The following is a 26,248-nucleotide window of genomic DNA, read 5'->3' as shown; positions in this document are numbered from 1 at the left end:
TGCGTGTGTGTGTATAGGAGACAGCATATCTATAGCACTACGACCCTATAAACTATGGATAGCATTAGATATAGTCGCTCAGCAGACAGTACCACACATGATAGGATTAGATATAATGGTCCAGCTCGCTGACATTGCGGCTCCAGCGCAGGACCCAGGAAAGGTAAGAATAATAATTGTTTTGCTTTTTTATGTGTTACTAATTATTTTTGTGTTTGTGTTATTTTAAAGGTTCGGTTTTTGGACTACTTCGGATTCAAGGACTACTTCGATGACAGCGTTTTTTTTATTCTCAATAAAATGGATAACGAGGGTTGTGTGTGTTTTTTTTTATTTCAATAAAATATTTTTTCTATGTCCTTGTATTTTTTAAAACTTTATTATTACCACCTTAATAATGGCCGCTGGCTGATTGACCACGTCCATTACTAAGGCGGGGCTTAATGTTATGCCGGTGCAGAGGCTAACACTAAGCCCCGTTATTACCCTGAAACCACCGCCTCCAGGGGTACTGGGAAGAGCCAGGTACGAACTAGTACCCGACCATCTGAAATGATGGTCGGGCACTGGGGCGGCCGCAGGCTGGAAGTATTAGGCTGGGGAAGGCCAAAAACAGTGGCCCTTCCCACCCTGGTAATGCTAGGCTGCTGCTGCAGTGTTGTATCTGGCTGGTTATGAAAATTGGGGGGGAACCCACTTTGTTCGTTCCAATTTTTTATTTTTTTTATTTTTTTATGATGTGGGTTTTTCATAACAAGCCAGATACAATAAAGCAGCAGACAGCATTACCGGGTGAGGGGGGGGGGCGCTGTTTCTGGTCTTTCCCTTCCTGATAATACCAGCACGTGGCTGCCCCAGTATACGACCATCGCAACAGATGGTCAAGTACCGGATCGTACCCGGTTCTTCCCGGCAGCCCTGGTGGCTGTGGGTACCAAGGTAATAATGGATAATGGGGGTTAGTGTTAGCCCCTGCACCGGCTAACACTAAGCCCTGCCTTAGTAATGGATGCTGTCAATCAGCCGGTGGTCATTACTAAGGCGGTAGTAATAAAGTTTAAAAAAAGCACAAAGACATAGAAAAAATATTTTATTGAAATAAAAAAACCCACACAACCCTCATTAAGCATTTTATTGATAATAAAAAAAAGCTGTCATCGAAGTAGTCATCGGATCCGACGTAGTCCAACAACCGAACCTGTAAAAAAACACAAAAATAAAAAAACGATTAGTAAAACATGTGGTAGGCTTAGATACAGGGCCCATGGGTGATACTGTCTGTTGGACCTTGTGTCTAAGCCTACCACAAGGTAGGCTTAGATACAGGGTACAGCAGACAGTATCACATATGGGCCCTGTATCTAAGCTTACCATGTGGTTATGTGAGTTGCTTAGATACAGGGCCCCAGCAGACAGTAATCTTATACAGTATATAATGTGTAATGTGGATTTATTGATGATACACTGTAGGCAGACTAACAACCAATCAACTTCTTTATTAAACAGCAGCATATCAGTTTCGGTCGGGGAGCTCGACCTCCGCTGGAGTTCCCACCGTGCTCGTTTGTGTCAAAGGAATCTGTGGACACACAGGTCCCGCCTTCTATAGTGCTGCCACGGGTCACAGAGACGCCACTCTCTACCACACGGCTTATCCCGATGTCTTTATTTACCTATGTCACCATATTCCTTTGTGGAGGACGCCATCCTACCCCTGCTACACTTACGCGAGTCGTTGCGGAGGCACCGCTACCTTTCGCGCACGGACACCCTCGGCGGTACTCTGGCAACAGTCCGAGTACCTTAGGCACAATTATTTAAGGGGGTATTGTAAAGTAAGTAGATAGTCCAAAATCCATGCAAATCAGTCCATTGAATAAGATGATTACCGCCCCTTTAAGACCGCTTTGCCCTGGCTATAACATAAACATACCTTGCTTGTAACTTGTATATTTATAACCAGGAAATATTACTTCAAAGATGACTGTTCACTCAAATTACCACAAGGAGTGGAGGGACGACCAGACTTACACTGATAATTATATTCTGGATATAATTTGTTCAGTCACTATTCAGACCTTATTCTCAGGTCCCTCTGACTTGATGACACTTTGTGGTCTTAGATTCCTAGACACGCGGCCAGACACTCTTATGTTCAGTTTCTTTCTACCTATTGTCACTCTAACTCGCTCCACTGTCATTACCTCACACTTTCCCGCCTTTTTCTAACTCCACCCCTTCTCTCTCTCTAACCTCTTTCTATCTAGATGCCGCACCAATCACCTTGACCAGTGCGGTCACCTGATCTGTGCACTAATACAGGGCTCAATGGGAACCCCCCATAGTGTAGGGCTGCTGTGTCTCCTTGGTTGCTAGGGAAACCCAGCCTCACCCCCGCCCACTGGGAAGACAAAGCAAAACAGGAGGATACAAACAAACAAGACAGACACTGGGGGACACAAACAAGAGGGTGAGAGAGCAAAACATGCAACCATTTACAATACCTGGTGGGTTACCAGGAAACACCCCACAAGCTTACCATGTGGTTATGTAAGATGCTTAGATACAGGGCACCAGCAGACAGTAATCTTATACAGTATAAGATTACGGTCTACAGGGGCCCTGTATATAAGCCTATCGTGTGATTGGCTTAGATACAGGGCCCATGAGACAGGATCACACATGGGCCCTGTATCTAAGCCTACCATGTGATTGGCTTAGATACAGGGCCCAGCAGACAGCATCACACAATCTGTGATCCTGTCTCATGGGCCCACTAAGCCTGCTACATCGTAGACTTAAAGGGGTTGTCTAGTTCCTAAACTTTGATGGCCTATCCTCAGGATAGGCCATCAATTGCTGATGGGTCGGGGTCTGACTCCCGAGAACCCCATCAATCAGCTGTTTTGAAGGGGCCGCAGCGATCGTACGAGAGCTGCTTCCCCTTAATTTCCCTTACTTGCTCACACTGTGAGTCGCCGACACCGATTCACAGTGTGAGCAAGTGACCGGAATGAAGGGTAAACAGCTCTCGTACAAGCGCTGCGGCCCCTTCAAAACAGCTGATTGACGGGGGTCCCGGGAGTCGGACCCTGACCTATCAGCAGACAGGGATATTAATCTTACCCTTCTCTTCAGCCGGAGCGGATGTCCTGCCTCTATCCAGGGTCGGGATGTTGTGCGCGGCGCATAGCGTTGTGACGTCAGGACCTCCGCTGCGCTCCGGAACCAGGCGGGTAAGTACTGTCAGTTACTATAGGAACTTTTATTGATGTGGTGCAAATGGCCGCGGGCCCCCTGGCTTTGGGGCCCGGTCGCAATTGCAACCGCTGCGACCCCTATAGCTACGCCACTGTTCATTGTATTTTAAGGTCAGCAGATACAGAGCATTGCTAAGAAGGTACCCAGACATATCACCAACGCAGTCCCAGGGATACTCTCCCAATGGTTTCAAGGGTTCTTCTAAATTGGGGGACATGCTTCCCTCTTGGTGGTCATGCTCTAAAGCTGAAGACTTAACATACTGCAACTTAACTAGGAATCTCTAGGAGACCACCTCAGTATGGACTTGGTAACAGGGGTGTCATGGTGCCAGGGCAGTGGGGCAAACAGTTCTCGTTTCTGTTGCCACAGCAGAAGAGGGACGCAGACACCTAGAGTACAGTTCTGAAGGCAATTCACATGTAAAATGTCAACAGAACTAGATATTGCTGTGTAATTGCAGGCCTGCTTTTCCACAGCAGTGAGCAGAGTCCAGTCACATGACCACAAAGTTAGCATTCGACCAGCATTGTGGTCATGTGACTACCTGTGCATCATGCCAACTGGACTCTGCTGCTGTGGAAGAGTAGGCCCAGAGCAGGAAGCAATCTATGGGGGCTCACAGGCATATAGCCACTGAGCCAGGGACTGTTGCAGTGAAGGGGTTAAGTGAGGGTTAATAGTCTCCCTCCCCCTCCCCGTTACTTGGGTGAGTCAGAGTTAGGTAGGGGGCGTTAGGGGAGGAGAAGGGGTGGGCTTAGGGTAATGGGGGAAGGTATATAGGGGCTGGTTACCTGGAGTGCGGCCTCTTTTCCCGGATTTTTCCCTCCCTCCCTCCCTTGTGTGGTTATATTAAAGGTATGAGTTGGTTGGTGGGTGGTGGAATGTGTATATGTTTAAAAAAAAAAAGAGGCCTCAAACTTTATGGTTATTTGGAAAAAAAGAGGAGAAAAAGGTATTCCACATGGTAGTCAAGGAGTTGTTTACTGGTTTGTTCTGGGCACAATGGTGTCTTGTTGGGATATTTTGTATTATGGTGTTTTATGTCACAGCGGGCGGTAGTAGAAGGGGATTTACCTACATGTCCTTGGTTTAGGCAGGCATACAGGTTGTTTATTGACCTCTGTTAAGGTCATTGTGTTTATATATATTGTAAATTTGTTATTTACATTTTTATTGTATTAATAAAGCTGTGGCCGACCCCCGGGTCAACCCCACTTTAAAAGATCATCATCAAAACTGAACTTTAATCTAGTTGTAATGAGGCGTGGTCACATGACCATGCAGCCGGCATTGAAGTCATGTGACCAGACCTCATTTCTATAGGACTCTGCCACCTTTGAGTCATTATTATTTGATAACTATTTCTGGTCCTTCCTTTCTCCATTGAGTCATTTATGTCTGATCCTAAAGTCATATTTGATTTTTGTTAGTGCTAAGTATTACTAATCCTTTTTTTTGTATTATTATTCTTATTATTATTAGAATTATTATGATTATTATTAACAATATTATTACAATTATTATTATTCAGCAATTGAAACACACAAAATTTGTTAATTATTATTGATCTCTAATATTTTCCACCATGTCTGATCACCGGAGTCATTCATATTGCATCACAATTTTATATTTGATATTAGTGTAAATTTGTCTATTTTATTAGGCATTTATTGTGTATACATTACTTTTCAATTTAACAATCTGGACATAGGTGGACTGTGAATTTTCCAGAGCAAAGGTAGGCCAGAGAAAATATATTTATTATTACCAATATCTAAATTCATAATTGAAAGACGCAGTCAGGAAAAATGAACTAACTATTGTCTAAGTATAAAAACACCACAAGATGTCAGAAATTGTGGTAAATGTAGATAAACACGGCAATGAACATAACAGTGACCGTGATATACAACTTTCTGAAGCCAAATACAAAAATTACTAATACAGATATGCTTTACTTGCTTAGTCCTGGGATGAATAGATGGATCACAAAATATATTTTTATAGTAATATAATTTTATTTGCTAATAACCTGCCTAAACCTGTTTGCAACCAGCACCTCAATTTTCGTAATTGTTTTTGCATGAATGTGCAGTCTACAAATGATTCAATACATTTGCATAACCACACCCTTTATGTTCATGACCACACCCACAAATATTGCGCAGAGCGGACAGCTCACCTGGGATTGGTTAGGGTGATGTTCCTGGTGCACGCGCTGGCCCTTTAAGACCGGGGAGAAGCGCGCGCACCCTGCGGGCATCGGCCGAAGGAGAGAGCAGTGTATATCGGCGTCTCTGGGGATGCGGCGCGCCAGCCGGTAAGTGGGGGATGCCGGCGGTCCGCGGGCATTATAATTCCATTCCATTTATTAATATAGTTGCCTGATTTCGAAGCCTCTCCAGCTCGCCTATATCCGATTTACAATATGGAGTCCAAAAACTGAATCCCCTATTAGAAATGTGGTTTTACAAGTGATATATAGAGGGTTAATAATACATTGGGATCACAGGTTATCATCTCTCTTTTTTTATATACCCTAAAATCTTGTTTGCTTTTGCAGCTGCTGCTTGACATTGAGTTCTGCTGCTTAGTTTACATGTAACCAGAATACCCAGGTCCTTCTTTTGTTCTGCTATAACCAGTTTTTTTCCATTTAATCTATATGCATTGATACTATTATTGCGGCCAAGGAGCACTTCTTTACATCTATCAACTTTTCATTTCATCAGGACTTTCTGTAATATTTTACTATGTAGTTTTAAATATACATAGTTTTATGTATTCAGCAAAAACTGACCCTTCACTATCAATCCCATTCTCAAGGTCATTAATAAATGAAAAATAATTGAGCCCAACAAAGATCTTAATGGTACACCAGAGCTCACATAAAGTCAGTTAGTACTTTGGAAGAAGATTAGGGGATTATGGGATGAAAATTATTATAAAATTAAGGTAAATTAACTAGGATTTATATGATATACAAAAAAGTGCACAAAAAGCAAAGACAAGAAAATCCTGCAGAACAAACAAAACCATGTTCTTGTAAATGGAAACATTCTGTACTTTGTGGATAGCTGACACATACCTACAGTATGGAAAAAAGTTCAATTTTGTCAAGTAAGATTATATTTTTCAAATCTGACATATTTCACTTTATGTGGTAATAACGTCGGAATGCTTAAACCTACCCAAGCGATTCTGAGATTGTTTTCTCGTGACACATTGGGCTTCATGTTCGTGGTAAAATTTGGTCGATATATTCAGTGTTTATTGGTGAAAAATTGCAAAATTTAGAGAAAATTTTGAAAATAATAGCATTTTTCAGAATTTAAATGCATCTGCTTGTAAAACAGACGGTTATACCACCCAAAATAGTTACTAGTTCACATTTCCCATATGTCTACTTTAGATTGGCATCGTTTTTTGAACATTATTTTATTTTTCTTGGACGTTACAAGGCTTAGAACATAAACAGCAATTTCTCATATTTTTAAGAAAATTTCAAAAGCCTTTTTTTTAAGGTACCTCTTGAGTTCTGAAGTGGCTTTATGGGGCCTATGTATTAGAAACCCTGATAAAACACCCCATTTTAAAAACTAGACCCCTCAAAGTATTCAAAACAGCATTTAGAAAGTTTTTTAACCCTTCAGGCATTTCACAGGAATTAAAGCAAAGTGGAGGTGAAATTTGCAAATTTCATTTTTCTTGCTGAATTTCAATTTTATCAATTTTTTTTCTGTAACACAGAAGGTTTTACCAGAGAAACACTACTAAATATGTATTGTCCAGATTCTGCAGTTTTTAGAAATGTCCCACATGTGGCCCTACTGCGCTCGTGGACTAAAACACAAGCCCTAGAAGCAAAGAAGCACCTAGTGCATTTTAAGTCCTCTTTTTTATTAGAATATATTTTAGGCAGCATGCCAGGTTTGAAGAGGTGTTGAGGTGCCAAAACAGTAGGAATCCCCCAATAGTGACCCCATTTTGGAAACTACACCCCTCAAGGAATTCATTTATGGTTGTTGTTACCATTTTGACCGCACAGTTTTTTCACAGCACGTATTTGAATTGGGCTGTGAAATGAAAAAAAATGTAATTCTTTCCAATAAAATGTCATTTGTGATCAAAATTTCTTATTTTCACAGGGAAAAAAATACCCGATTTTGTTGCCCAATTTGTCCTTAGTGTGGCAATACTCCATTTGTGGTGATAAACTGCCGTTTGGGCCCATGGGAGGGCTCAGAAGGAAAGGAGCGCTATATGTTTGTTGGAGTCCAGATTTTGCTGGATTGGTTTTCGGGTGCCATGTCGCATTTGCAGAGCCCCAGAGGTATCAAAGCAATGGAAACCCACCAAAAGTGACCCCATTTTGGAAACTACACCCCTTAAGGAATTCATTTATGGTTGTTGTTAGCATTTTGACCACACAGTTTTTTCACAGCACATATTTCAATTGGGCTGTGACATTAAAAAAATGAAATTTTTTCCAATAAGATGTAATTTTTTATCAAAATTTCTTATTTTCACAGGGAACAAAATACTCAATTTTGTTGCCCAATTTCTCCTGAGTGCAGCAATACCCCATTTGTGGCAATAAACTGCCGTTTGGGCCCATGGGAGGCCTCAGAAGGGAAGGAGCGCTGTGTGTTCTTTGGAGTCCAGATTTTGCTGGATTGGTTTTCGGGTGCCATGTCGCATTTTCAGAGCCCCAGAGGTATCAAAGCAATAGAAACCTACCACAAATTACCCCATTTTGGAAACTACACCCCTCAAGGAATTCATTTATGTGTGTTGTGACCATTTTGACCCCATAGTTTTTTCACAGAACTTATTTGAATTGGGCTGGGAATGAAAACAAAATTATTTTTTTCAAATAATATATAGTTTTGGCTGAAAATTTCTTATTTTCACAAGAAACAAAATACCCCATTCTGTTGCGCAATTTGTTCTGAGTGCCGCAATACCCCATTTGTTGTGATAAACTGCCGTTTGGGCCCATGGGAGGGCTCAGAAGGAAAGGACCACCATTTGGCCTACTGGGGATTTTCTAGTGCGAAGTCATGTATGCAGAAGCACCTGAGGTACCAGTACAGTTGAAACCCGCAAGAAGTGACCCCGTTTTAATAACTACACCCTTAAGGCATTCATCTAGAGGTCCAGAAGAAGAAACAAGTCACGACCAGATAATTGGAAAAATACAAACAGTCTTTATTGAAGTTAATTTAGACACAGAGACAACAAACAGACAATTAAATATATTAAAATACCATAAACCTCGAACAAGAATGGAATCCGAACAAAAAAGCAGAGCGACCCCCAGATAGTAAAATATGGTCACAATCGACTCCTATATATACAGCTAAAGTGCATAAGTATAAACTATTAAAGCAAGTGCTAGGCATAATACATTTGCACAGATGGACACGTATGCATAGTGTAAATAGTAAAAAAATCTAGAATGCAGTCCTAAGTACATATAGCACACTGAGCAATGTACCTACACCTACATGGTACAAGATGAATAGGAGATCCGGACCAGGAAGGGGGACCTCTGCTTGACCCGACGCGCGTTTCGCTCGTGCTTCGTCCCGAACGTGAAGCCATGAGAGAGTATATCCAGGAATCCCTGGCCAAGAGTTACATTCGTCCCTCTTCTTCTCCGGTAGGTGCTGGCTTCTTCTTCGTGGGGAAGAAGGATGGTGGTCTTAGGCCATGCATTGACTACCGTAGCCTGAATAAGGTCACGGTAAGGAACCAGTATCCCCTTCCTTTGATTCCTGATCTCTTTAATCAGGTTCAGGGGGCCCAATGGTTCTCTAAATTGGATCTACGGGGGGCGTATAACCTTATTCGCATCAAAGAGGGGGATGAGTGGAAGACTGCGTTTAACACGCCCGAAGGCCATTTCGAATACCTCGTCATGCCCTTTGGGTTGTGTAATGCCCCTGCGGTCTTCCAGAATTTCATAAATGAGATTTTGAGAAATTACCTGGGGATATTTCTTGTAGTGTACCTTGATGACATACTGGTGTTTTCCAAGGACTGGTCCTCCCACATTGAGCATGTCAGGAAGGTGTTCCAGGTCCTTCGGGAAAACAAACTGTTTGCCAAAACCGAAAAATGTGTGTTTGGGGTACAGGAGATACCATTTTTGGGTCAAATCCTCACTCCTCATGAATTCCGCATGGACCCCGCCAAGGTTCAGGCTGTGGCGGAATGGGTCCAACCTGCCTCCCTGAAGGCGTTACAGTGTTTTTTGGGGTTCGCTAATTATTACAGGAGATTTATTGCTAACTTCTCGGTCATCGCTAAGCCTCTTACGGACCTCACTCGCAAAGGTGCTGATCTCCTCCACTGGCCTCCTGAGGCTGTCCAGGCTTTTGAGGTCCTTAAGAAGTGCTTTATCTCGGCCCCGGTGCTGGTTCAGCCCAACCAAATGGAGCCATTTATCGTGGAAGTTGACGCATCTGAGGTGGGAGTGGGGGCTGTCTTGTCCCAGGGTACCAGGTCCCTCACCCATCTCCGCCCCTGTGCCTACTTCTCCAGGAAGTTTTCGCCAACTGAGAGTAACTATGATATTGGCAACCGCGAACTCTTAGCCATTAAATGGGCATTTGAAGAGTGGCGCCACTTCCTGGAGGGGGCTAGACACCAGGTAACGGTCCTTACCGACCACAAGAATCTGGTTTTCCTAGAATCTGCCCGGAGGCTAAACCCGAGACAAGCTCGATGGGCGTTATTTTTTACCAGATTCAATTTTTTGGTTACCTATAGGGCTGGGTCTAAAAATATTAAGGCTGATGCACTGTCGCGTAGCTTCATGGCCAGCCCTCCTTCGGAGGAAGATCCTGCTTGTATTTTGCCTCCAGGTATAATCATTTCCTCGATCGATTCTGATTTAGTCTCTGAAATTGCTGCTGCTCAAGGTTCAGCTCCCGGGAACCTTCCTGAGAACAAGCTGTTTGTTCCCCTGCAATTCCGGCTAAGGGTACTTAGGGAAAATCATGACTCCGCACTATCTGGTCATCCAGGCATCCTGGGTACTAAACACCTCATTACCAGAAATTATTGGTGGCCAGGGTTGCCTAAAGACGTTAAGGCCTACGTCGCCGCTTGTGAGGTTTGTGCTAGGTCCAAGACTCCCAGGTCCCGACCAGCGGGCTTACTGCGTTCGTTGCCCATTCCCCAGAGACCTTGGACACATATCTCCATGGATTTTATCACCGATTTGCCTCCATCCCAAGGCAAGTCGGTGGTGTGGGTGGTGGTAGACCGCTTCAGTAAGATGTGCCACTTTGTGCCCCTCAAGAAACTACCCAACGCCAAGACGTTGGCTACCTTGTTTGTCAAACACATCCTGCGTCTCCATGGGGTCCCTGTCAATATTGTTTCGGACAGAGGGGTACAATTTGTTTCATTGTTTTGGAGAGCCTTCTGTATGAAGTTGGGGATTGATCTGTCCTTCTCCTCTGCCTTCCATCCTGAAACCAATGGTCAAACGGAGAGGACTAATCAATCTCTAGAACAATACTTAAGGTGTTTTGTCTCTGACTGTCAATATGATTGGGTCTCATTCATTCCCCTCGCCGAATTTTCCCTTAATAACCGGGTCAGTAACTCGTCAGGGGTCTCTCCCTTTTTCTGTAATTTTGGGTTTAATCCACGGTTCTCCTCGGTTTCACCTGGTAGTTCCAACAATCCCGAGGTAGAGGTCGTTCATCGGGAACTGTGCACAGTCTGGGCCCAGGTTCAGAAGAACCTAGAGGCGTCCCAGAGCGTACAAAAAACTCAGGCTGATAGAAAACGTTCTGCTAACCCCCTGTTTATGGTCGGGGATCTGGTGTGGTTGTCGTCTAGGAACTTGCGTCTCAAGGTTCCGTCCAAGAAGTTTGCTCCCCGTTTTATTGGGCCGTATAAGGTCATTGAGGTCCTCAATCCTGTCTCCTTCCGGCTGGAGTTACCCCCGTCTTTTCGTATACACGACGTGTTTCATGCCTCCCTCCTTAAACGCTGCTCCCCGTCCTTGGCTCCCTCGAGGAGACCTCCTGTTCCCGTCCTCACCCCTGAGGGGGTGGAATTCGAGGTGGCCAGGATTGTGGACAGCAAGATGGTCCAAGGCTCCCTCCAGTACCTGGTCCATTGGAGAGGTTACGGGCCCGAGGAGAGGACTTGGGTACCCGCCCGGGATGTTCACGCTGGGGTATTGGTCATGAGGTTCCACCTGCGTTTCCCCAGTAAGCCAGGTCCACTTAGAAAGCGTCCGGTGGCCCCTCATAAAAGGGGGGGTACTGTAAAGGATCTGCCAGGCACAGCTTCAGGGTTAACTCCCTTAATTAATCAGTCAGCACCTGAATCTACATCCCTGAGACTACTCCTGCTTCCACCACTCAGGCTGGCAGGCTTAGGAGTGGGAGAGCCTATCGCAGCCTGGCCAGACTCAGCTAGCTCCCGCCCTCTGTCTATTTATACCTGCATTTCCTGTTGCTCCTTGCTTGTTATTCTTTTTCGTGTGGTTTCCTTGCCCAGCTACAGCTCCTTCTATTTTGATCCTGCTCCATACAGACCCTGGCTTACTGACTACTCTTCTGCTCTTCGTTTGGTACCTCGCACACTCCTGGCTTGACTCGGCTCGTTCACCACTCTGGTTGCTCACGGTGTTGCCGTGGGCAACTGCCCCTTTCCCTTGCTTGTATTCCCTTGTATGTTTGTCGTGATTGTCATGCACTTACTGAGTGCAGGGACCGCCGCCCAGTTGTACCCCGTCGCCTAGGGCGGGTCGTTGCAAGTAGGCAGGGACAGAGTGGCGGGTAGATTAGGGCTCACTTGTCCGTTTCCCTACCCCCCGGTCATTACAACACCGCATGGCGCTGTAGGGCTTCAGGATTTGATGTGACAAGTCCACACCTCCCATGTACCTATTGTAGTCCAGGATGCAGTCTGGTTTGGGGGTGGCCTTTCCTTCATATAGCCTAAACCTGTAGGTATACCCGGATGCACTCTCGTAGCTTATACATCTTCACGCCATACCTTGCCCTCTTACCCGGCAGGTACTCGCGGAATTGAACCCTCCCTTTAAAATGTACCAGGGACTCATCAATAGAAATACACTTCTCGGGGGTGAATACTTGGGAAAACCGGGCACTGGAACGGTCTAATAGGGGTCTCCGTTTATACAAACGGTCAAAACTGGGGTCATCTCGGGGTGGGCATGGCTCATTATCAGTATAATGTAAGAAGCGAAGTATTGCCTCATTTATTTATTTTTTTAGGTTCCAGTTCAGTTCTGAAGTTGCTTTGAGGGGCCCATATATTAGAAACCCCTATCAAATACGCTATTTTAGAAACTAGGCCGATCAAAGTATTCACAACAGCATTTAGAAAGTTTATGAACCCTTTAGGTGTTTCACAGAAATTTAGAGCAAAGTAGAGGTGAAATTTACATATTTTTTTTTGTCAGAAAATCCTCTTTATACCATTTTTTTTTATAACATAAAAGGATTTATCAGAGAAACGCAACTCAATACTTATTGCCCAGATTCTGCAGTTTTGAGAAATATCCCACATGTGGCCCTAGTGCGGTAATGGACTGAAGCACCGGCCTCCGAAGCAAAGGAGCACCTAGTGGATTTTGAGGCCTCTTTTTTATTAGGCACCATGTCCGGTTTGAAGAGGTCTTGTGGTCCAAAACATTGGGAACCCCCCAAAAGTGACCCTAATTTGGAAACTAAACCCCTTGAGGAATGCATTGTAGTTTTCTTGGGGTGCATGCGGCTTTTTGATCAGTTTTTATTCTATTTTTAGGTGGCGTGGTGACTAATAAACAGCAATTCTACTATTGTTTTTTTATTCTTTTTTTTTTACTGCGTGCACCGTGCGCTATAAATGACATATTCACTTTATTCTGCGGGGCGATACGATTACGGCGATACCAGATGTTTATAGTTTTTTTTTATGTCTTATGGCGTTTGCACAATAAAATACATTTTGTAAACAATCATTCACTTTTTGTGTTACCTTATTCTAAGAGCCAGAACGTTTTTATTTTTCAATCAATAAAGCCGTGCGAGGACTTATTTTTTGCGTAACGAATTGTAGTTTCGATCAGTATCATTTTTCGGTACATGCGACTTTTTGATCTCTTTTTATTCCATTTTTTGGGAGGTGAAGTGACCAAACAATTGTGATTGTGGTTCGGTTTATTATTATTTTATTTTACGGCGTTCACCGTGCGGGATAAAAAATGAAATAATTTTGTAGTTCAGGCCGTTACGGACGCGGCGATACCAATTATGTATAGTTTATTTGTTTGTTTATATATTTTTATTAATAATAAATGACTGATAAGGGAAAAAGGGGGATTTTTACTTTTAATACTTTTAAAACTTTTATTTTCTTATTTTTACACGACTTCTTTTAACATTTTTTTTACTGTATTACTTTGTCCCACTAGGGGACTTGAGGGCAGGAGGCCCTGATCGCTATTCTAATACACTGCACTACATGCGTAGTGCAGTGTATTAGAACTGTCAGCTACTCACTGACAGCAAGCATAGTGGGTCCTGACGTTGTCAGGACCCACTAGGCTTCCGTCTATGCATAGCCGGACGCCATTGTTTGGTGTCCGGTTGCCATAGTCACCATCGCCGGCCGCTATCGCGTAGCAGGCCGGCGATGGCAGCTTAACCCCAAAAAAGCCGCGATCTCTATAGAACGCGGCTTTTAAGGGGTTAATCAGCGGGGACACAGCGATCGGTCCACGCTGTAGGAGCTGTGACAGCTGCTGAACAAGACAGCAGCTGTCACAGCTCGTGTATGTGTCGGGAGGACGGCCGAAACGGCCGTTACTCCCGAGACGTACTATTCCGTCATGGAGCGCGAACGATACAGCTGCCATGACGTAATAGTACGTCCAGGAGCGGGAAGGGGTTAAATCACTTCAAAATGTATATATTTATATACAGAAATTATCATTGGTAGATCATTCATGAGAGCATGTCACGATTTTAAGGCTTATCAAAAATTATTTTTACTTTTTCAGATACAGCTGCTCCGTATCCTGTATACAGAGCAACTGTATATTGCGCTGAGACCTGAATCCGTCAGATCAGTGTCATAGGTGGTTTAGGTAGTGAAGGTAGTTAACTCTGTAAATGGTTTAACTCCCTGTATTGGTCTGCAGGACTCCTTCCTCTTGCTACTGCTTTTGTGACTGCAGACTGCTCAGAAACAAAATGCTGCATTATTAGCTATTAGCCAATCACAGAGCAGCGTAGACAATGATGGAGGCCCTGTGATTGGCTGCTGGGAATGATGCAGTGTATGTAATTTATGAGAGACCCAAGGATAGCGTGAGCAAGGGGAGGGAACAAGAGAAGCAGAAAACTTGTGGGGCCTCTCCAACTTTCGGGCCCCAGTGCGGCTGAACACTGTACAGATCTGCCCTTGGCCAGACCCCATTTATCAGACACTATAGTAGTTTAGATCATACCAAATTGTGAGCAGAAATCTGGAGAACTACAGATGAAGGTCTAAGGCACAGGAGAGGCTACAGACTGTGCTCGGTGCAGCAGCATGCATGTCACAAGCAGTGAATAAAGCCCTGCCCACTCCACAGAGGGGCAGAAATGACTGTTTGGTTATCACCTTATATGATCTAGAGGAAACTAAGCAGCATAGACGAGGTTCAGTGACAATAGCAGAACAGAAAGGGCTAAGCAGATTTGTGGTTGTCACCCAGGGCATTTCTGGATTGTTGCTAAAGAACAACCCAAACACATTCTGCCTGATATTTTATTATTCAGAAAACTACAAGAGACAGCAAAAAGGTCTGACATTATAATTACAGGTGGGAAATTAAAATTGCCCCAGCAGTTTTTTTTTCTGGTATACAAACAAGCTGGAATCAGGGCAACAGAGAAATTTTGATGAATAGGTCCAATATTATTTGTTGAGTACATTAGCTACACAGATAAATATGATCTATTGTTTTCTGTTATCAGCTGTTTCAAACTACTAAATGTTCATAGTGTTCAGTGGGATTACGGAGAAGTGCCAAAAATATCTGCCATTCATGATTACCCCTTTATCGACCATATCTCCAGGTCTGATAACCTCCAGTAAGGTCGAACTTAGGGCATAGCCTAGGGGCAGGCCACCTTCATGGGCTATTGGTGGGACTGTAATTCTGCAGGGAATCACCTAAAGTGGGAGGGATGTTCTCAGTCTGGGGGAGGTGGTAGGGGCTTTATAAAGAGGCTGAGGGTAGAGATAACTGTCAATTCGGAGGGAGGATTGAAGAGGGCACAATTCTCTGACCCACCCTTCATTATGAAGAAGTGGCCCTTACGGTCATAGCTGGGGGATAGGTTTGGTGTAATGGATACAATTATCCAGACAGGTTGAATTCTTCATCACGGCAGTAGGGATCCTCAAAGTTTATTTGGAAATGGATGAGTTGGGTTATTGCGAGGGACCAAAAAGGCTAATTCAGTCGTTCAATGGCATTTTTGTCTGGCTGCAATCTGCGTCTTTTCTTAGCGGGCTAGGTCCAGGTTACTCAGGTGGGGCGAATAACACCCAAGTCTGATAGCTGATGCCTCTGAGCCGTTAATCGGCTGGAGGTAAAAATGAGAATGGTTATGATGACTCATGTGGGCCGATTTAGGCCTGATTTGGGGGCTTCGAGGACCCCTGTCATCTGGGATAAAATCGAATGTTTTATTCTGAACTTGTTGTGGTTATATTGCTATGTAACGTGGAAATGTTCATAAATTTGTTTACGTGATGTGGATTAGGACCTCGCTTAGGGGCAAGGAATGTTTTTTTGTAAATGTTTGTTATATATGTTAATGAAATTGAATCCTATCAGGTTTTCTGTCTTTATTTATAAGTGGGGTATCTGGGGCAGTTGTTAACCCCTTCCCGACATACGCCGTATATATACGGCGCTGTCGGGAGGTGGTTCCCGCAAAGCGCCGTATATATACGGCGCAGTGATTGTGCGGGCTCAGAAGCAGAGCCGGCACTATCACTGCGGGGGGACAGCTGTATTATACAGCTGGCACCCTCCTGTAACTGCCAGGACCGGAGCTACTCTCCGATCCAGCAGATTAACCCCTCAGATGCTGCGCTCAATAGAGCGCAGCATCTGATAGGTTTTCACCCGATCGGCAACCCAGTGATGCAATCGCTGGGTTGCTGTGGCAATCGGCGCCGGAAAATGGCGTCCGAGTCTGCCTTGTACGGGAGCCGATGAGGACCCGCCTGCGGCGAGTCCTCATAGGCTTGCTGTCAGTGAATAACTGACAGCGCTAATACACTGCACTTCGTATGTAGTGCAGTGTATTAGAGTAGCGATCGGGGCATCAGGCCCTCATGTCCCCTAGTGGGACAAGTAAAAAAAGTAAAAAAAAGTAAATAAAAATGTGGTAAAACAATAAAAACACACACATTTCAAATAAAAATAAAGCTAAACTGACTTTTTTCCCATAGTAAGTATTTTATTATGGGAAAAACCGTAAAAATAAAAAAAACTATACATAATTGGTATCGCCGCGTCCGTAACGACCCAAACTACAAAACTATTATGTAATTTATCCCGCACGGTGAACGCGGTAAAAAAAAACCATGAAAAACAGCGCCAGAATCTTTGTTTTTAGGTCACATCTCCTTCCAAAAAATGCTATAAAAAGTGATCAAAAAGTCACATTTACTCCAAAATAGCACTAATAAAAAACGCCAATCCGTGCCGCAAAAAATAATCCCTGACACCGCTTTGTGCACGCAAAAATAATAAAGTTATGGGTCTTAGAATATGTCGACAGAGAAAACAAATGATTTTATAAAAAAAGTGATTTTATTGTGCAAAAGCCGCAATACATAAAAAAAACTATATAAATTTGGTATCGCCGTAATCGTATCGACCCGCAGAATAAAGCTAACATGTAATTTAGGGCGCACTGTGGATGCAGAGAAAAAAAAACAATAAAAAACTATTCCAGAATTGCTTGTTTTTGGTAATTTCCTTTACCAAAAAATGAAATAAAAAGTGATCAAAAAGTCGTATGTGTTCTAAAATGGTACCAATAAAATCTACAGCCCGTCTCGCAAAAAACAAGCCCGCACACCGCTCAATCAACTGAAAAATAAAAAAGTTACGGCACTAGTAATGCGGTGATGAAAAAACATCTCAATGCGCAGGCCGGAGGGGAACATTCCTTCAGTTTCAGGGCCCTAGTATTTAGGAACTAGGAAAGGGCAGGGACATAGCACATCCGCTGGAAGCGAGGGTGCCCGTATTATACCAGCACAAAACTTTCCCAGTAATATTTCCCAAACTACGAAGGAGAAAAAGTCCCCAAAAGGTGCAGAGCGTTACAAAGGAGGGATAAGAAAGAAAACCGTTTATCAGTGTGACGCCGGCCTGCGCATAACGGATCGCTTCACAGCGTAACACACATCTATGGATAATTGTATTATTTACCCCATGATTATACCCTTCTATTATGCCCTGATATACTCCGCACAGATTACATATGCCACCACATTATAAACGGAAATACCAGCAAAACCCCAAACAGAACTATTACCAAGCAAAATCCATGCTCAAAATGGCGGTCTTTCCCTTCTTAGCCCTACAGTGTGCCCAAACAGCAATTTATGGCCACAAGTAAGGCATTACCATGCCCGGGAGAACCCGCTTAACAATTTATGGGGTAAGATTCTCTAGGGGCACAACATCTTGTGCGGTGAATGGGCAGATCAGTGGAGAAATTGCAATTTTCACTTTGCACCATCCACTGCGTATTCATTTCTGAAAAACACCTGTGGAGTCTAAATTGTCACTACATCCCTTGATAAATGCCTTTAGGGGTGTAGTTTCTAAAACGGGGTCACTTTTGTTTGGTACATCAGGGGTTTTGCAAATGCAACATGGCATCCGCAACCCATTCCAGCAAAATCTACGCTCCAAAAGATAAATACCGCTCCTTTTCTTCTGAATGCTCCCATATATGTAAACAGTCGATTATAACCACATATGGGGTGTTACCGTACTCGGGAGAAATTACTTTACAAATGTTGGGGTGCTTTTTCTTCTCTATTCCTTGCAAAAATGAAAAATGTGTATCTAAAACTACATCTTGTTGGAAAAAAAAAATATTTTTCATTTTCATGGCTTAATTCTAATTAATTCAGCAAAAAACCTTTGGGATCAAAATTTTCACTATACCCCTAGATGATTCCTCAGGGGGTGCAGTTTCCCAAATGGTGTCACTTTTGGGGTGTTTCCACTGTACTAGTACTACAGGGGCTCAGCAAATATGACATGACACCCAGAAACCATTCCAAAATCCAAATGGTGCTCCTTCCATTCTGAGCCCTACAGTGTGTCCAAACAGATGTTTGTGACCACATGTGGGGTATTATTTTACTCGGGAGAAGTTGCTTTACAAATGTTGTGGTGCTTTTTCTCCTTCAGTCCTTGTGGAAATGAAAAAAAAATACCTAAACCTACATTTTCTTTGAAAAAATGTAGATTTTCATTTTTACGGCCTAGTTACAATAAGTTCTGTAAAAAACCTGTGGGGTAAAACTGCTCACTCTACCCCTAGATAATTCCCTCATGGGGTGTAGTTTCCAAAATGGGGTCACTTGTTGGGGGTTTCCACTGTTTTGTCCCCTCAGGAGCTTTGCAAATGTGACATGGCCTCCGCAAACCATTCCTGCTAAATTTGAGTTCCAAAAGCCAAATGGCGCACTTTCCCTTCTCAGCCTCGCCGTGTGTCCAAACAGCCGTTTATTACCACATGTGGGGTATTGTTTTACTCGGGAGAAATTTCTTTACAAATTTTATGGTGCTTTTTCTCCTTTAGTCCTTGTGGAAATGAAAAAAAATTAGCTAAACCTACATTTTATTTGAAAAAATGTAGATTTTCATTTTCACAGCCTACTTGCAAAAATTTCTGCAAAAAACCTGTGGGGTCAAAATGCTCACTATACCCTAGATCATTTCCTCAAAGGGTATAGTTTCCAAAATGGGGTCACTTGTTGGGGGTTTCCACTGTTTTTTCACCTCTGGGGCTTTGCAAATGCGACATGGCCTCCGCAAACCATTCCTGCTAAATTTGAGCTCCAAGAGCCAAATGGCGCTCTTTCCCTTCTAAGCCCTGCCGTGTGTCCAAACAACTGTTTATTACCACATGTGGGGTATTGTTTTACTCGGGAGAAATTGCTCTAGAAATGTTGTGGTGCTTTTTCTACTTTAGTTCTCTTGGAAATGAAAAAAAATTAGCTAAACCTACATTTTATTTGAAAAAATGTAGATTATCATTTTCATGACCTAATTCCAAACATTTTTGCAAAAAAACTGGCCGGTCAAAATTCTTGCTACACCCCTAGATAAATTCCTCGAGGGGTATAGTTTCCAAAATGGGGTCACTTGTTGGGGGTTTCCACTGTTTTGTCACCTCAGGGGCTTTGCAAATGTGACATGGCCTCCGCAAACCATTACTGCTAAATTTGAGCTCCAAGAGCCAAATGGCGCACTTTCCATTCTAAGCCCTGCCGTGTGTCCAAACAACCGTTTATTACCATATGTGGGGTACTGTTTTACTCGGGAGAAATTGCTCTACAAATGCTGTGGTGCTTTTTCTACTTTAGTTCTTTTGGAAATGAAAAAAAATTGGCTAAACCTACAATTTATTTGAAAAAATGTAGATTTTCATTTTCATGGCCTAGTTCCAAAAATTTTTGCAAAAAAACTGGCCGGTCAAAATGCTTGCTACACCCCTAGATAAATTCTTCGAGGGGTGTAGTTTCCCAAATGGGGTCACTTTTGGGGGGTTTCCACTGTTTTAGTTCCACTAGACCTGTTCAAAGCTGACATGGTGCCTAAAATATATTCTAATAAAAAGGAGGCCCAAAATCCACTAGGTGCTCCTTTGCTTCTGAGGCCGGTGCTTCAGTCCAGTAGCACGCTACGGCCACATGTGGGATATTTCCTAAAACTGCAGAACCTGGGCAATAAATATTGAGTTGCATTTCTTGGGTAAAACCTTCTGTGGTACAAAAAAAATGGATTCAAAATGAATTTCTGGAAAAAAATAATGAACTTTGTAAATTTCACCTCTACTTTGCCTTAATTCCTGCGCAATGTCTAAAGGGTTAAGAAACTTTCTAAATGCTGTTTTGAATACTTTGAGGGGTGCAGTTTTTAAAATGGGGTGACTTATTGGCGGTTTCTAATATCTAAGGACCTCAAAGCCACTTCACAACTGAACTGGCCCCTGTAAAAATAGCATTTTGAAATTTTATTGAAAATGTGAGAAATTGCTGCTAAAGTTGTAAGCCTTGTAACGTCCTAGAAAAATAAAATGATGATCAAAAAACGATGCCAATCTAAAGTAGACATATGGGGGATGTTAGTTAGCAACATTTTTGTGTGGTATAACTGCCTGTCTTACAAGCAGATGCATTTAAATTGAGAAAAATGTTAATTTTTGCAATTTTTCGCTAAATTTTGGTGTTTTTCACAATAAATACTGAATGTATCGGGCAAATTTTGCCAGTAACATAAAGTCCAATGTGTCACGAGAAAACAATCTCAGAATCGCTTGGATAGGTAAAAGCATTCCGGAGTTATTACCACATAAATTGAAACATGTCAGATTTGAAAAATGAGGCTCTGTCAGGAAGGTCAAAAGTGGCCAAAGAGGGAAGGGGTTAAAGGAGTCCACAATACACCCATCCAGAAACATTTACATGAATGAGAATGAATATCTATTTGCAGCTCATTTCATAACATTTACTATAAGATTTTTACTTTATTTTTCTTGAACTTTTAAGACTATGATAACTACAATTTTTCAATATACTTTCTGTATTGATTCCTCACATTTTTCAAGATCTCTGCTTGCTGTTATTCCGTAGGAACATTCATTGTTTACTTCCAGTGAATTTAATTCTGTTCATGGTGATGTGATGGACACACAAGTGCAGGTCTCGTTACAGTTACAGTATGTGTATCATAGCTATGTCTTCTAAGGATCCCAGCACCTGTGTGTTTATCACATGACCATGTAACGATCTCAGCACCAGCGTGTCCATCCCATGACTATGTAACGATCCCAGCACCTGTGCGTCAATCACATGATCATGGACAGAATTTTATCCACTGAAAGTAAACAGCATATGTTCTTACTGAATAACAGCAAACAGAGATCTCAGGCACATGGACAAGGGTTGTACTGATTGGACAACCCCTTTAATCACTTTCTTTCCTATGATGAGTGTGCTCGTCATGATAGGCAGGTTTTAATATACAGCTACAGCTTTGCTCTAATGGCGGAGATCAGAGAAACCTCTGATATCCGCCATTTAACTCCTTGTATGCTGTAATCAATGCTGACTAATGCATACAAGAGCAGAGAGACCTCCCTTTGATCGTATCCCAGAGAATCCCTGATACACTCCATGCCCATACCACATATAGACAGACCGCCCAGGGTCTATTGAAGGCAAGCTAAAGTATATGTATCATAAAAGGGAACCTACATAAAATACAATTTATCCTGCAAAACAACAAAACATCCTACTGCTATTTCAACCAAAAAATATAAAAGTTATAACCACCAGAATGCAAAAAGAAAACATTTTAACATTATTCTGGTCCTCGGGATTACAATGGTGTGGTACATTGTTGGGAAGCCACAGTACCCCAGTTTCTTGCCTCCACTTCTTAGTCACGTTCATTTTTGGATCCTTTTGTTTTTTCCTAATTTTCTTGAGCTTTTTAGTGAACACTCATCATTCATTTATGTTTTGTACTTAAAATAAAATGCATTGAATTTGTACTTTTCTCTTTTCTTTAGTACAAAATGATTGCTGTGTTCTCAGGGTCACGGCGGATTTGTTCCTCACAAGGCCGGATATTTTATGCACAATTCTAAGAAGTAAGCGGCACAGAGGAGAGATTATCTTATTTCTGTGTTCCTTTGCCTGTAAGTGTTTGGTTTCTGTCATTTGCTCTTACATTAAATACTGGTAACAATGTAGCACAGGGTGAGATACATATTATCAGGACGATCAAAAGAGACACAATGTATAAGAAATGGTGGGGAGACCCGTTATTCGGGGGACTCTAAGGACTCTGTAAGGATTGTGTTGTATCGGCAGCTACATCTATACATGTCTTTTATTGAAGGTCACTTACAGAAACACTTCCAAGGGTAAATTTGTGCTAGGGAAAAGTTCCCTAAGAACCCTAAGTATAATTTTTGCAAAGATAATATGTATTTGCTCAGATACTGCCTTGAAGATCTCCCGTTTTATCATGTCTGACACATACAGCTTATATATAGTACAAAGTGGACTGGGGGAATATATTATGTTTCCGGTGTATATGCAGGGACGTAAATACCAAGGTAACAGGCAGCAGCTCAGGGGGGGGGGCATCACACAATGGGTGATGGAGGTGGTGGTAGAAAATGCAAACCAGATCACTGGGAGACAGTGGCATGCACATAAGAAAGGGGACTCCAGATTGGGACAGTTTTAGGGAGTGGTAGACTAGTCAATTGCCCAGGGTCTCCCTTTCTTAGAGCCCGCAAGGATGGGATCCCCAGTAGCGCCCACCAGAGAGTGGAGCAAAAAACTTGTTTTTCCGGAATGATCCCACATATGAGAGATCAGATTAAGATAGTAAATGCCGCTGTCGTGAAGGGGTGTGCTTGGTCTGCAGCAATGTTTAGGCAGGTGGTCACATCCACATAAATGCCAGGACCCAAGATTTCCCAGCAGAACATTGCCCAGATCATCACAGTGCCTCCGCCGGCTGGTCTAATTCCCATAGTGCATCCTGGTGCCATCTCCTCCCCAGGTAAGTGACGCACACGCATCCGACCAACCACATGATGTAAAACAAAACGTGAACATCAGACCTTCTTCCATCGCTTCATGCTCCAGTGCTGATGATTACATGCCCATCGTAGACGCTTTCGGCAGGGGGACAGGGTCAGCCTGGGCCCTCAGCCTGGTCTCCGCTTATGCAGCCCCATATACAGCGAACTCCGATGCTCTGCGTGTTCTGACATATTTCTATCATAGCCAGCAGTAACTTTTTCAACAACTTGTACTACAGTAACTCTTCTGTGGAATCAGATCAGATGGAGTAGTCTTCACTCCCCACACGCAGCAATGAGCCTTGGACCACTTTTGGTAATTTACTACATTGTTCACCATGCATGTTAAGTAACGCTATATTAGAATAGTTTAAACTTTTATCGATGTGACGATACCAGTTGTTTATTTAAAAAAAATTGGAAAACTGGTACAATACACTGCAGTACCTATGTGTTGCAGTGTATAGTCATTTTTACCAGCTCCTATTAAGCCCTGCTCAGGTTTTAATATGAAAACAAAGATGGCAGACCTGGGGGCCTTAATTAGGTTCAGATGCCGCGATCGCTATTGACCACGGCATCTAAGTAATTAAACAGCCGGGATCGGAGTTATCTCTGATCCCAGCTCATACAATGAATTGTCGACTGTAACATACAACCGACAACCGCTAAGTATGGAGCGTGCTCAGCCTGTGAACCCGCTCCAGGCCATGACGTTCAGTTACATCCAGTGTTCGCAAGGGGTTAATATTATAGCTGAACGGTGTAAATCTTTTAGAATTATGAGAAACAGTTTCTAAAAATTTATGTGTAGGGGTCCTACTTTGCTTGTTGCCCAGGGCCCCAATTTCTATCAAATTGGCCCTCGCTCCATAGCAGATAACAGTAAACCCCCCTGGGTTTTGCCACCCAGGATAGAAGGGTCTGGTGATTGTTTCACCCTCCACACCCCTTCTATAACTCTCGAGCTGATTCTCAACCTCTTTGCTTGCTAACTTTGCATTTCCTTTGTAGAGGGGAGTCAATGCTGGGCTCCCTACAAGGGCTCCATAGCAGCAGGATGGTCTGCCTCTATAGTATGTTCACTACTTGCTGGGAGATAAAGGAAAGGAGGACAATACAACAGGGACAGAATGGAAAACAAAATCGTCATAAGCATTTCATGTCCCACGCTAACTGCTGATAGTAGTCGTGTTGGGGCCCCATAGTTATTTATTACACCCCTCTACATATGTAATTGTTCCTTGGCATAAATTCAGATGCAATCGTAATGCCTAATGCACACGACCTTTATGTGCCGTCCAGGTCCCCTGGAAAGATAGGACATGTCCTATCTTTCCACGAATCGAAGAGTCTGGCTCGTTTTCACAGACCTGATTCACCTGCTAAAGTGAATGGGTATGTGAAAACTATCAGTATGCCATGAAAAACAACCCGAGTGGCCCGCAGTCGTATACAACTGGCATAATAGTCCTACTACAAGTCCAACAAGATTTCATCTATTGCTTTGAAATGAGCCAGCTTCATATTAAACCCTTACTTCAATGCAGTAACCACATACCACTAGTAAAACATAGCCTGAATCCCCCCAAGTACGATGGAAACCACCTGACTTCCTGTCCAGGTGACCTCAATTTGTGTTCAAGTAGGTATACTTTACAGAAATAACTTCAGGAATTTCTATGGGTGTGTGTGCTTTATGGCAGCTGCAATGAATGAGAATTAATGGACAGAAAAGTGTCAATGAACTAATACAGTCCCAAGGAGAGTTCAAATATTGCTCTCTCCCCCAGAGACTAGGGAATGGCAGGGGAGCTGCATACAAAGCCTCATCTATAGCGTTTCTACTATGCCTTATCTAAGCCTCAAGCAGTTCCTTGGCTCCAGGCCTCACTCTTTAATGATAATGAATCACTGAAAAAGATAATGATAATGAGTTGACAGCTTACCATGCCATCTTATGATAATGAGATAACGGACCCTGGTTGGTCTTCAATAATAATTAAAGTACTCTGCTGACCTCACCCTCTAATGATGAGATTACTTTGCTGACCCTGCCCTCTAATGATAATGAGCTGACCCTGTTCCAATCTACACAGCAAAGCTGAATTGATAACAGGACATGTTAGATTATTGGATGTGTTCCAGTGTCTAAAACATTTCAGGATTTATTTTTTATTTAGTCAAGTTTTTTATTTTTATAATATAAACCTGATTAAAACAATACATATTAGTTTCGTGATATATCCTTTTACGTGTGTCCTCAGTCTACAGTATTTTACATCCTATAGATGTGGTTCCCTACCTTTTATGCCTCAGCGTCAATGAGTCAGGCGAGCAGAAACGCTTCGCAGATTTAATTAAAACAATATTTTTCCTCTCTCGTTAAAGCACAGCCTCCCATTTTAATTCTAAATTGCGCCATTAGTCAAAAAGTGCAAATCACGACCTCCTTAAACTTGGTTTTATTGGACCCCTACAAAGTCCCACATGGTAGGACAGTGAAATGTAATTATTGTCTGTTGTAATGTACTGATGTAGAGTGAAACAGATGTTCTTTATTACTGCCAGTATCTACCATGTGCTTCTACTAGTGCCAGAGAGAGCGCAGAGTTTCAGCCAATCAACCCTTTAAGTGCTGGGTGATTCTGCCTTCTAAAAGTGGATTTTAATGGATTTTCTGCAATGCAACTTAAGAAAGTAAGAAAAAAAATCAGGTATTTTGGAATCTGTTCCAACAAATCGAAATTAAACCACAACATTATTTGTATTGGTGGAAGTTCAGGGTTGTGTTTTCTTTATAACAGATTACTGTTTCCACCAGATATGTTACATTGTTAGAGCTATTAATGTTCAAAGGCATGTGTAAAGCTTATCCAAACAGAGAACCAATTGATACCTTTCTAAATTCTTATAAAGAAATGTGGCTGTAAAAATTCCAGACAATCTGTTACATTTCTGTCATGTTGTGTTTAAAGAGATAGATGGACGGATGGACGGACGGACGGACAGACAGACAGACAGACAGACAGACAGACAGATAGATAGATAGATAGATAGATAGATAGATAGATAGATAGATA

At 42.7% G+C, this 26,248-nt stretch overlaps 1 long non-coding RNA gene across 2 annotated transcripts; it reads left to right on the top strand.

Annotated features, from left to right (window-relative positions):
- Positions 1-2,306: 2,306 nt before the first annotated feature.
- Positions 2,307-25,873, top strand: LOC142747734 (uncharacterized). 2 transcript variants are annotated; one of them, XR_012882001.1, is made up of 4 exons: positions 2,307-2,470; positions 3,139-3,236; positions 22,137-22,217; positions 25,737-25,873. It is a non-coding gene; the product is annotated as an uncharacterized LOC142747734 (long non-coding RNA). The 2 variants fall into 2 exon arrangements; XR_012881995.1 differs by lacking the exon at positions 25,737-25,873 and having other exon boundaries at positions 22,137-22,288.
- The last annotated feature ends 375 nt before the right edge of the window (positions 25,874-26,248 follow it).

The sequence above is a fragment of the Rhinoderma darwinii genome, chromosome 1, assembly GCF_050947455.1.
Source record: "Rhinoderma darwinii isolate aRhiDar2 chromosome 1, aRhiDar2.hap1, whole genome shotgun sequence".
Classification (NCBI taxonomy): domain Eukaryota; kingdom Metazoa; phylum Chordata; class Amphibia; order Anura; family Rhinodermatidae; genus Rhinoderma; species Rhinoderma darwinii.
Note: the sequence above shows the minus strand (reverse complement) of the source record. Positions and strands in the feature narration are given on the sequence as shown.